Source organism: Pseudonaja textilis, chromosome Z (genome assembly GCF_049901715.1).
Source record: "Pseudonaja textilis isolate UNSWEBS1 chromosome Z, rPseTex1.2, whole genome shotgun sequence".
Lineage (NCBI taxonomy): Eukaryota > Metazoa > Chordata > Lepidosauria > Squamata > Elapidae > Pseudonaja > Pseudonaja textilis.
In genome coordinates this window covers 22,013,026-22,025,154 of record NC_142008.1, presented here as the reverse complement: position 1 = coordinate 22,025,154, position 12,129 = coordinate 22,013,026, and positions in this window count along the sequence as shown.

Sequence of the window (12,129 nt, the reverse complement as noted above, 5' to 3'; positions counted from 1 at the left end):
CACCACCCAGCACAGATCAATTCCGTAGCCAAGACACTCATCTCCAGAACAAAATGCTTAGCCGATGAACAACACCAAAAAACCGAACTACACACTCTCACCAACGTATTTACAGCCAATGGATTCCAAAGAAAGAAGATTACCCACCTAATCCAAAAAGAAGCCCCAACCAAAATCCAAGACAGAGAACAAGAAAACGGAAAAGCCCTCCTCCCATATATAAAAGGCACTACAGACAAAATTAGCAAGATCCTCCAAAAACACAACATCAAAACAGCATTCTGCACAAACAAAAAAATATCCACCATCCTAAGAAACCCCAAAGACAAAATCGAATTAGAAAACCAAGGAGTATACGAAATCCCCTGCACAGCCTGCCCTAACACATACATTGGACAAACTAACAGAAGAATAAGCGCACGCATTGAAGAACATAAGAACTCAATCAAAAAGAAGAAACGACCTCTTCCCTGGTCCAACACCTCAAAGCCACAGGACATGAAATTGATTTTAAAATACCAGAACTATCGCCAAAACCGAACACTTCAACAGCAGAATAATCAGAGAAGCCATAGAGATAGAAAAACGCCCACACAGCATGAACAAACGAGATGACACCTCCCGCCTTCCAGCCATTTGGAAACCCGCCCTCATGAACAGACGAGTACCTAACATGAAGAAGGACACTGGACCCACACCCATGAGAGCCACACAAGATGCCACCACCACACTTCCATGTAGAAAACAGACTCCCACCCATTCAGAAAATGAGAAACGACCATGGACCAGAAGCTGCACTGCAGCTGCATCACTACCCACTTCAAACCCCTCTGAGCCATACATGAAGCAAACCAACACCCACTATGAAGATGCAGCAGGACCACGAACTAGAAGCCAAACAGCAAGATCACAACTCTCCAGCTCAAATCCCCAGCAACTAAAACTAACCTGAGCACAACCAAGCCCCTCCTGAACAGAACACGCCTCCAACCAATCAGAACACGGCTAACCCCCAACCAATCAGAACACAGCCAAACCCCCTACCAATGAGAACACCCCCACCCAATCAGAACACAGCCAAGCCCCCACCCAATCAAGTTCCACCCCACTGGCAGTTAAAAGGAGGAAGCAGCTGCAATCTCCATTACTCTGAGAAGCACAGAGCTGGAGACAGAAGCCTGAAGATGATGAATGAGACTTCATCGAAACGTTGCCTAGATACTTCAAATCTTACGCGGGAGAAAACCCGAACAACCAAAGATCTACATATATATATATATATATATATATATCCTATAGTATTCAAACTAGGTTTTGAACTGGGGAAGCAATTCTAAACTTTATTCCTTTCCTATCTGCTCTCTGGAAGTGCAAAAGGAGGAAGTGAGGTAAGAAAATGTTTAATTTTAATAAATGAAGGAAAGTGAGGCTACCAAGAAATGGAAGCAAAATATTTGTTGACAGAGGACAATCAGCAATAAGATTACTTTTGCATGTTTGAGGACTGAAGGCAGTGGAATTCAATTTTTTTAAATTACCGATTCTATGAGAGCGCACCTAACACGTGCTTTGTGTGCATGCGCAGCATTCAAAATACACCAAGTTCAAACACTACAGCTTACTTCTAGAGCATCCCCAGAATACCCCAGAATAAACAGCTGGGGTGCGGGAATCCACTGTGCCTCAAGAATCAGCTGAGCTGAAAAACACAGAAGTATAGGACAGGATGTGGGGGAGGATGGGTTGTTGGGGCCAGCTGATTGTCATAGCTACTGGTTCACTAGAACTAGCCCAAACCAGCAACATCCCAACACTGACTGAAAGCCATTCCAAACATGTAACACCAGTAACTTCATTGCTAGCTCAGTGGTCATCAGCCTTTCAGAACCTATGTTTTGGCCATATTCCCATGACTTATTTTAGGTTTATTGTGCAATAATTCATAATCCCAAAGGAAAACTAATGAGGACTATAGTTACAGAGAACTGGAAGGTACCAAGTTGTGGAAAATTATTACAGAAATATGCAGCTTTGAAAATTATATGGGAGATGGGAGGAAGCTTCTAAAGGAGTAATCAAAAAAGAATATTATATTTGAGTCAATACATGATAATTAAAGTTTAATTTCAAACAAATTAAAATTAATCTAATTTAATATGATCACTCTACTTATGTCACATGTATTCTATCTTTAAAAATTAGAATTCAGTTACTATTTTTGGACAAATTCTGGGATCACATCAATAGAATTTGCGGGCTGCTAGTTGTGCAAGTCTACTACAGATCATACAGTTAAACACCATTTAGTGTTAACAATCAGGTTTTCAAATGTCAAACATTATACGTTGCTTCACATCAGATATTAAACACTGACAGATGCCTAGTAAATATTGAATTTTCAATAGACAACCTCTCCCTGGAATTTAAAGTGACATATTTTGTGATGGACTTTGACAGGCAAAATTTGTAAGTTAATGCAGTTGCATGTAAATTGTATTACAGAACAGTGAAGAAGGGGAATTAGATAAACAGAAAAAAATATTCCTATAGTAGATCTTGAAGGAGGAAAGAAATGAGGACAGTGGATATGCTTGAAGAGGAGCTGAAAAAAAAAAGAACAAAAAGACACGGGAATCAATAGAATAGGGGAATTTAAAGATTAACTTCTCAATTTTAAGATTAAGAACTCTCCCAACAAAGCAAAATATCAGCAGTTATCCATGAAAATCCTTCAAGAGTAAAATATATGCAGAAAGGATCAATCTGAAGTATGAATTTATTGCCACAGAGATAATCCTCATTTCAGAATTTAGATTAATTAGCTAATGTTATGATAATATCTTTATACCATTTCTCAATAATAACCCCAGGATATTTTATAAAAGTATTAAATAGTGATATTAAAATATGGTGAAGGTGTATTAAGCTTTCATCAGTATATGCCTATTGACTGATGATATCAATATCTAATTGAAACATTTAAAATTATGGATGTTTCTCCCTCAAATAGTACATTCTTCCATCATAGCAATATTGGTTAATAAGAAATACTTTAGTTTTTTATGCTCTTGCATTTATAGTCACAGAGGAATGTAAATTTTATCCATATGGAATTAAGAATGACATGTATTATTTAGAAACTGTGATACAAGGCTGATAAGTAATGCTGTTTTGGGTAGACTGCTCCTAAACAATTTGAAATGACTAGCTCTTTCCTAAACAGATAATCCTTATTTAGTGACTGGCAACTTGATTGTTAAATGAAGTGGTTGCTAAGTGAAACTTTGACTGTGCTTCTGACTTATTTCAGCTTACCTTTACTTTGCAAATCAACATTGCAGTCCTGCAGGGAATTTGAGGACTATATCCAAAGGAGGGGTAATTATCATTTGGCAGGATTAGTGAAGATTGCCACCAAATTTTTTCATTGCTGTCATAACTGCAAATATTTGTGGTATAAAGTAATTGCTAAATGATAACTAGCTATCCTTTGGATCTAATTCTCAAATTCCCTGCAGGACTGCACTGTTGATTTTCATTCAGGAAACAATAATATTCAATAATGGGGTTTTTTCATTTTTCATATGAAAGATTTATTAAGCCTTCATTAGACTGAACTAAAAAAAAAACAGCTTTTCCTTCTCTTTCACATTTATTGCTCCCATAGGTCTGGAAAAAAGGTGAAGAAAAGTCTTAAGTATAGTTGCAGTTTCACTTCACCAATCCATTCCATGACCAAATTGCCCAGTCCTAATTGTGGTTTCTAAATGAGAACTACCTATAGTAGACTGGTGACAAATCTGCTAAAGAAAATGCAACAGTGTAACTGAAACAATGCCATTTAAGAACTCCAATTAAGAACATATTGTATGTTTAATCTTGTCAACATTCCACCCGGCAGGAGTAATTGCATCACTAGGCCACATGGCGTCACTGCGGCTCCTCTAAAAATGGCACCCACTTCTGCGATAGAGCCATGTGACCTAGGCACCTCAAGGGACAGAGCAGCCTACTGTCCTTTCCCTACGTGACTTCTGGAACTCTGGAGATCTTCTAAAATGTCCAATTTCAGTCCATACTTTGCACATGAGGATTTAAGGGCTTTATTGGAACACCACAAGCTTCTAATATATTCTCCGTGCTCTTTGCAAGTACACTTGCCTACAACAGCCTTCACAAAGTTCAAATGAAACAAAGTCCCCAAGTCAGGCCTCACATCACAAACCAAATACCCAAATCGAAATTTAGGCATGGGTCCAAAGGCGCAATATCCAAATCTCAGGTACAAATGCAGATTCCACTTACAAGTCCCTTATCCAAGCATATAGGGTCAAGAAACTCATCGGGATAAATAGACTTGCACTGGTGCAAGTCATAAGGAGGGGTGAAGCTACCTCTATTGCACCTGCCTCTGTTCAACCTTGAGATGCTGAGATGTGTCCTGAGAACTGGTGAAGGGCAAATTCCTCTTCATCCCTACTGGCCAGTTGAAGCTGCGTTCCTGCACTTCTGACTAAACCTCAGCTGCAGTTGTACCTCTCACTTTTCTTCTTCAGGCAGGCATTTGTTCAGTTGCTCTTCTGGTGATCTATATATTCCTGGCTCTACTTCCTACTCTGATCCTTTCAGTCTTCTGCTCCCACTCCCCCTGAGCTGGCTCTTCATCATCATCATCAAGCTGGCATCCAGGGAAGCTATCACATAAAGCTATCACATGATAGGGATTGAAACCTGATGGGGGTGGAAAACAGATCCAAGGTTTGTGGGGTTCCAAGGGGCAAGAAGTGGAGCATATGGGGTGGCATAGGGAATGGGGGAGGCCTGGAGCAGGTGTTGGGCCTCTGAGGGCCCCATCACCCCGAGACACCTGTTGGTCTGGTTAACAACCTAGGTGGATGCTCAACACATTAGGAGAGTAGGGGGTGGGAGATTGTCAAGCGAAATGATGCAATCACGTTGTTGTTTTTATTACAATTACAACATGCAATCATAATGGGTAGGTTCCATTACAGCCATGAGTTGAGACTACCTGTAGTAGAGATGGCTCAACAATAGTAAGCTATGTCAGAGGTTATTGCTGGTTTCCAAAAGTATTTTTGAATAAAGAAGAAACCAGAGATGACTCACCTGTACTGTGGACAGCTGCTTGTGTGAAGACAGTGGGGTAGAAACCTTGTGGCTTTCTGGTGAATAGAGCAGCTGGGGAAATCAACAGATAGATCGCTAGCATTCACTATGCCTTTTAAAGGATATTAAATTGGACCAACCCTCTGAATCACTTAGCATATAATCAATTTATAATTGAAAGAAAATCTTTGAAAACAGAGGAACAAAGAAAACTTCTCAGAATTAACCAACCTTCCAGATTACAGAATGTAAAGCACAGAGGAAAATAATACTTCTACAAGACTTTAAAATAACATCAGAGAGCTTAATCAAGATTTTGATTAGGAAAGTTATAAATGGAAAATAGGGACAGTATAAATCTGAAAGATAAGTATTTTAGCTAAAGTGCTTTTGGTGTTACTTGAAATTAATTAAATAAATAGACTAGATGTTCCTGGGAATCTGATTGTTTGTCAACAAATAGAAAAGATAATTGATGGAAGTTACAAAATAAGTCGATATATGTAAGATGGCACAATTATGTGTACTGAACTGTGGAAAGATGGTTTGGTCTAAAGTCTTGAGAGTATAACAGAAAGGGGGATTTTAAATTGGACCTTCATCTTTATAATTAGTTTACTTTTACTTTTTGATTAGAAATTAAAAAATGAGAGCTATTAGAAAAGCTGCAAAACAAGGTGAGGAAAGGACAGGTTCATTAGAGTTAAAAAAAGTTAAAGAAATCACCCCAGAAATATTACAAAAGTAAATTTAACATAATAATAAAAAAATGAACCTAAAATGTGTCTCAATCTGTCCAATCTGGTAAAAGTGAGCATTTTTTATGTATTTCTGTTGAACTGTAATGATGAACTGACATTTCTCCAAAAGTGATGACCATATTGAAGCCAAAAAGGTGCTTGATTGAAATTATTGCGCTGCTTTAATCTCTTTGGAGTTAAAGAGAAATACAGATATATATTTTTTTGTGGGCAGAAAGTAGGAGATGCCTTTTTGTGTTCTTCTGGGAGTTACAGGATTCTATCATGTTTATAGCTGCTAATGTTGCCTACATGGAGTCTAAGTTTGATTGAATTTGTCTCTTAATCACTTTGGACTTTATTGTTTTCTCCATTGGCATTCTGTAAAGATTGAGAGCCTTCAGACTGGCAATTTTTAATTAAATCAAAGTGTGAGTTTTCTTCCATTCCTTTTTTTTTAAAAAATACAACTTCATTATATATTTAAAGATTTATTTTAAAAAATACAGCAAAAGGATGATTATTGTTGGATTTTAAAAGTTTTAAATGGTTTTAAAGCTTTAATGTTGATGTGATTCATTTTGCTACAGAAAAAGAACTTTGTTTACATTCTGAGACTAATATCAAAACATTGAAGATTTGTGGCCACCAGGTTTTTCACTTTAAAAGAAATATTTGATTTATGGTGACAGGAGTTTTTTCAACTACTTAACTCTTCATAGCACCAGGCAGTTGAACAACAAGCTTCACTGAATAAAACTGAAACTGACCTAAAGTGGAATTCAAAATTACAATTTACAAGAAGGAGATTGAAATAATCAACTTACAAATGAAAGGTTATGATTTAGAAACTCAAAAAGAAATATAAATAGCAAATTAGATTAGTTATCTGGATTATTTCCTTATACTGAATTCACACGATGGGTTTTTCAGAAGTTGTTATGTGAGGAATACAAAACAGTCTTAATAAAAATGAAAACAAGAATTTTAGGAGAAGCAAGTGTGAGAAAGCAGATGTTAGAATTATTGTTGAAGATTTTAAAGACTGTTTCCTGAGACCAGGAAAATGATTGGTATGTAAATTGAGGAAAGAAACAGAGAAAAATGATATTAAGGTTACAAAATAGAATAACTTTAAATAATGTAAGCAAATGAAAATCAAATTTAGCTTTGTATTATCTCTGCCTATTTTGGTCTATGCAATTTCAACACAGAAAAAATTATATACCTCAATTTAAGATATCAATCCAGAAAGTTAAGAGTCAATAATATTGTGGCATCTTTATATCCTTACAATGCAATCCTACATACTGTATATCAGTTTAGAAACACACCCACTGATTTTAATAGACTTATTCTCTTCATGCTATTTCAGATGTCAGATGCTCTGTTATCCAAAAAAATGGAACAGAAATATTTAAGTTGGATTTAGTCTTCAAAATTACCCAGCTTCTTCTATTAGACAAATTTTCATACTGCATTTCCATTGACTGTTTGTTTACAATGTAGAAAGTTATTCAGTCAGAGCTGATTGTTGTTAATAGTTTTCATTCAAGCTATCCAGCACCGAATTGGTTTTCAGTGTCAAATCCTTGTAAGACACCAGGAAGGAGATAATTACTTAGAGACCAATTGCACAGAACTATCTTCATTTGAAATAGAATCTTTCAAATTGGCACTAATGAAAGAGCAAATTATTTAAAGGTGGGTCTGTGTGTTTTTGATAGAGTAAGCAGTTATCCCAATGAAGAAAGTTAATAAACTGTACTTCTCATTTACTAAAACAAGAAAACAAAATAAGTGTCCTAGATACTATGTATCCTCCAGAAAACTCTTAAGTCTGGGAGATTTAAAACCATTTGCAAATGTTTCCAAAAAAAAGGAGCAACATTAGAAATTTTCTGGATGTTTCAAAGTTTTTATTAACTTGTTACTATGCCAGGTTATCTAGTCCAGTTTAAATAAACTGCCCTTTGAAGTCCCAGGCTATGTTAAACAAATAAGGGTCATTATTTGAAGAACTAGCAAAAGTTTATCTTTTATATGAGGGCACCTTTACTTGAACAGCTGTCTACTTTATGAATCTAATTCAATTAGATACATGCAAAGAGAGAAATAGGGTCTTGCTATTTCACAATTAGGGTAGAAAATTGTATGTCCTTTAAAAAATAAATAAATTTAAATAAATAAAGGACCAGATCCTTGCCAAACCTATGGTCATCCCCATCTTCAAAAAGGGAGACCCCAGCCTAGTTGAAAATTACAGACCAATCTCTTTATGCTGCATTGCCTGTAAAGTCATGGAATCAATTATTAACCAATCCATTATCCTCCACTTAGACACAAACAACCTATTCTCTAATAAACAATTTGGTTTCAGGAAAAAACTATCCTGTAATCTGCAACTCTTACACTACAAAAAATATGGACTACACAACTCGATCAGGGCAAAGCAATAGACGCAATCTACATAGACTTCCATATACTTCAACACAATTCTATTTAAATCTTCAAAATAGTCTTTTCTGAGCCTAATTGGTATTGTTTGAAACAAATATAAGATTCTGGGTAAAATATTCATCTTGATTGTTGAAATTCTCCCTATTAATGACAATTGTAGGTTTTCCCATTTCTTCAAATCTAAGGCTATCTGTTGTTTAAGTTTAATATAATTATTCTCTTTTAATGTACTACATCTTAATGTCAAGTATATCCCCAAATACTTGACCGTGAATGTGACTTGGATTTTCAACAGGTCTGCCAGTTCTTCTCTTTGTCTTAGTAGCATGTTCTTTGTCAAGATCTTTGTTTTATCTTTATTTATTTTCAGACCAGCCACCTCGCCATATGTCTCTATCTTTTCCAATAGCTTTGGAGCTGTTTCTAAAGGGTCTTCTAAAATAAAGGCTAAGTCATCCGCAAAGGCTTGCAATTTAAATTCTTCCTTTTTAATTTTCATTCCTTTTATGCTTTTGTCATCTCTGATATTTCTATTCAACACTTCCAAGGTCAATACAAATAGCAAAGGAGATAGGGGGCATCCTTGTCTTGTGCCTTTTCTTATATTAATAAAATCTGTAAGTTCTCCCTCCATCATTACCTTTGCCATTTTCTTATGATATATGGCTTCTATTGCTTGAATAAATTTTCTGGCAAAACCCATCTGTTCCAGTAGTAGTAACATAAATCTCCAGTTCACATTATCAAATGCCTTTTGAGCATCTAGGAATATCAAAGCCATTTGCTTTTCAGGATGTGCCTCATAGTATTCCAAAGTATCCAGAATTACTCTCATATTTTCTCTAATTTGTCTCTTTGGCAGAAATCCATTTTGGTCTGGATGAATGAAATTATTTAAATATTTTTTAAGTCTTTCTGCTAAAATTGAAGCAAAGATTTTATAGTCTGCGTTTAATAAAGAAATAGGTCTATAGTTCTTAATTTGCAGTGGATCATCCTCTTCTTTTGGAATAAGTGTAATATAAGCCTCTGACCATGTTTTAGGTATCATCTTCTTTGACATAGCTTCATTCATGACTTCTAACAATGGAATGCTCAATGATTCTTGTAGTGTTTTATAGAATTCTGCCGGAAGCCCATCTGGATCTGGTGCTTTCCCATTATTTTGTTTCTTAAGTGTTTCAGTTAATTCCATCATTGCTATATTGCTTTCTAGCATTTCTTCAGTCTCTTTAGATATCTTAGGTAGGTTAGCATTCTGTAAATACTGTTTGACTTTTTCCTCATCAATATTCTCTTGCTTATATAATTGCCCATAGAAGTCTCGAATAATTTCTTTTTTCTCCTTATTACCATGGCAAACTTGGCCTTGGTCATCTATTAACTGCGATATTTTCCTTGATTCTTTCTCCTTTCTCAATTTATATGCTAGCCATCTACCTGGTTTGTTTGCATCTTCAAAATAGTTCTGTATAGCGCTTCTAATTTTCTGTGCCAGTTCTTCTTTCTTTATTAGACCCACTTTATGTTTAGTTATGTCCAATTTCAATTTAATATCTTTTTTCTGTGGCATTTTCTGTAATTCTTTTTCAAGTCTTTTATACTCGTCTTCCAAGGCCTTAGTGGCTTGCCTTTTCCTGATATTCTTTTTTCTTATGTAATCTATTATCAAGCCTGTGGCATATGCCTTCATTGTATCCCAAACATTCTGAATTGAAGTATCTTCTTTTTTATTTTCTCTAAAGAAGAAAGCCAGTTCTTTCTCGATCCATTATATAAAATCTTTTTCCTTTAAGATAGTATTATTTAGCGTCCATCTCAATCTTTTTTTTTGTCCCTTCCATTTAATTGTCATTGGGTTATGATCTGCCCAAGTACTTGTTTCAATATTTGTTTCTTGAATATTAGATATTAATTCTGTTGAGATCCAAATCATATCTAATCTGGACCATGATAAGTGTCTATTTGAATAGAAAGTGTATTGTTTGGTTTTAGCATTTCTTTCTCTCCATATATCTTTTAAGGTTAATTCGTCTGTCATTTTAAAAAAAGATTTAGGGAGAATCTTTCTATTTTGCTTTGTTGTTGTTGCTGTATAGTCCAGTTTATTGTCCACAATTCCATTAAAGTCTCCCATCATAATTATATTGGCATAGTCCAGTCCAGTTATTTTCATGTGTAGTTTTTTATAGAATTCTTCTTGTTTATCATTCAGAGCATAAATTGCAATCAAGAGTATTTTTATATTATTGTCCATTATTTCCACCATTAATACTCTTCCATCTTCATCAGTGTAAATCAATTTTGCTCAGGTAGCCTCTTTAATGTATAAAACCACTCCTCTTTTCTTACATTGAGTCAAAGAAGTAAATATTTTCCCTAATTTTGGCTGTACTAACAATTGTTCATGTTGTTTTTTAATGTGTACTTCTTGTAAACAAATTATATCAAACTTTAATTTCCCTAATTTATGAAAATTTTTCCTTCTTTTAACAGCTGAATTAGGTCCATTTATATTCATTGTAATCAGTTTTTTCTCTTCCATGATTATATTTTGTAGTTAGGTTTGACAGCTCTCATAGATCTTGGTTCACGTTGTTCTTTAATATCCACCTGTCCACCTATTGCGCCTTCTTCTTTTTCAATCCCCATTTGTTCCTCTTGGAATTCAATTAATGAGACCTCTTTTTCTGCTTCTTCCTCTCTCCTTCTGTAAAATTCTGCATAAAAAAGTTCTGCTTTCTCAATTGAATCAATTCTGTGTCTCTGTTCTTGCCATGTAAACATTAGTCCTTCTGGAATCAGCCATTTATAATTCACCTCCTTTTTCAGTAGCATTTTGGTCAAGAATCGATATTCTCTTCTCATCTCTCTCACTCTTCTGGGTATTTGTTTTAAAACCACAATCTCTTTGTCTTTGTATTTCAACATCTTCTCTCTTGCTGCTTGTAATATTTGTATTTTGATGGATTTTTTGGTAAATCTGATGTGGAGTTCTCTTGGTAAATTATTTCTCATCGCATATCTTGTGAAAACTCGGTATACCTCATGTACTCCATCCATCATCTTTTCCTCTGTTATTTCCAAAGCATCAGCCAGAATTTCTATCATTATCACAGCCAAATTTTGTCCTTTTTCTTCCTCTATGTTTTGAAATCTGAGATAGAATTCTGACCTCTCCATCTCCCACTTCAGCATCCCACTTTTATCTTGTTCATCCACTGTTAGTCTGCTGTCAATATTTCCAATCTTCTCTCTTTGTTTACCTTCTTCTTCAATTTTTTGGAATTTCTCATCATACTTCACCATCATTTGTTGAATATTTTCCACTTTTTCATCGGTCTTCCCTGTTCTTTGTTTAATGTTCTCTATTCTGTGTTCAATAGTATCTGATTTTATCTTGAGATCCTGGATTCCTTGCATAATCATCTGCAAAGTCACTTTTCCTTGTTCTTTATCTTGCTTTAACATTGCCTGGATTAAACGTTGTCCTCCAGATGGTGGGAGGCAGAAGTAGAGGTAGAGACGCCAGAAGGTATGAGTTTCCTACTCATTTTAAACAATTCAGGACCTTCAAATTCTTTTATACTTTAATCCAATTGGTAAGGTAGCCAATTATAATCCAAAATGGAAAAGCCCAATAGTAAAAAGCCCAATGGTAAAAAGGAAAAAGGAAAAAGAAAAATTCTTCGGGTTCTTTTGGACCCTAATCCAATTATGAAATAATCCACAATAAAGGATAAAAAGAAAAAGAAGGAAAAAGCCCAATATTAATAAGAAAAAAGAACAAAACAAAAGAAGA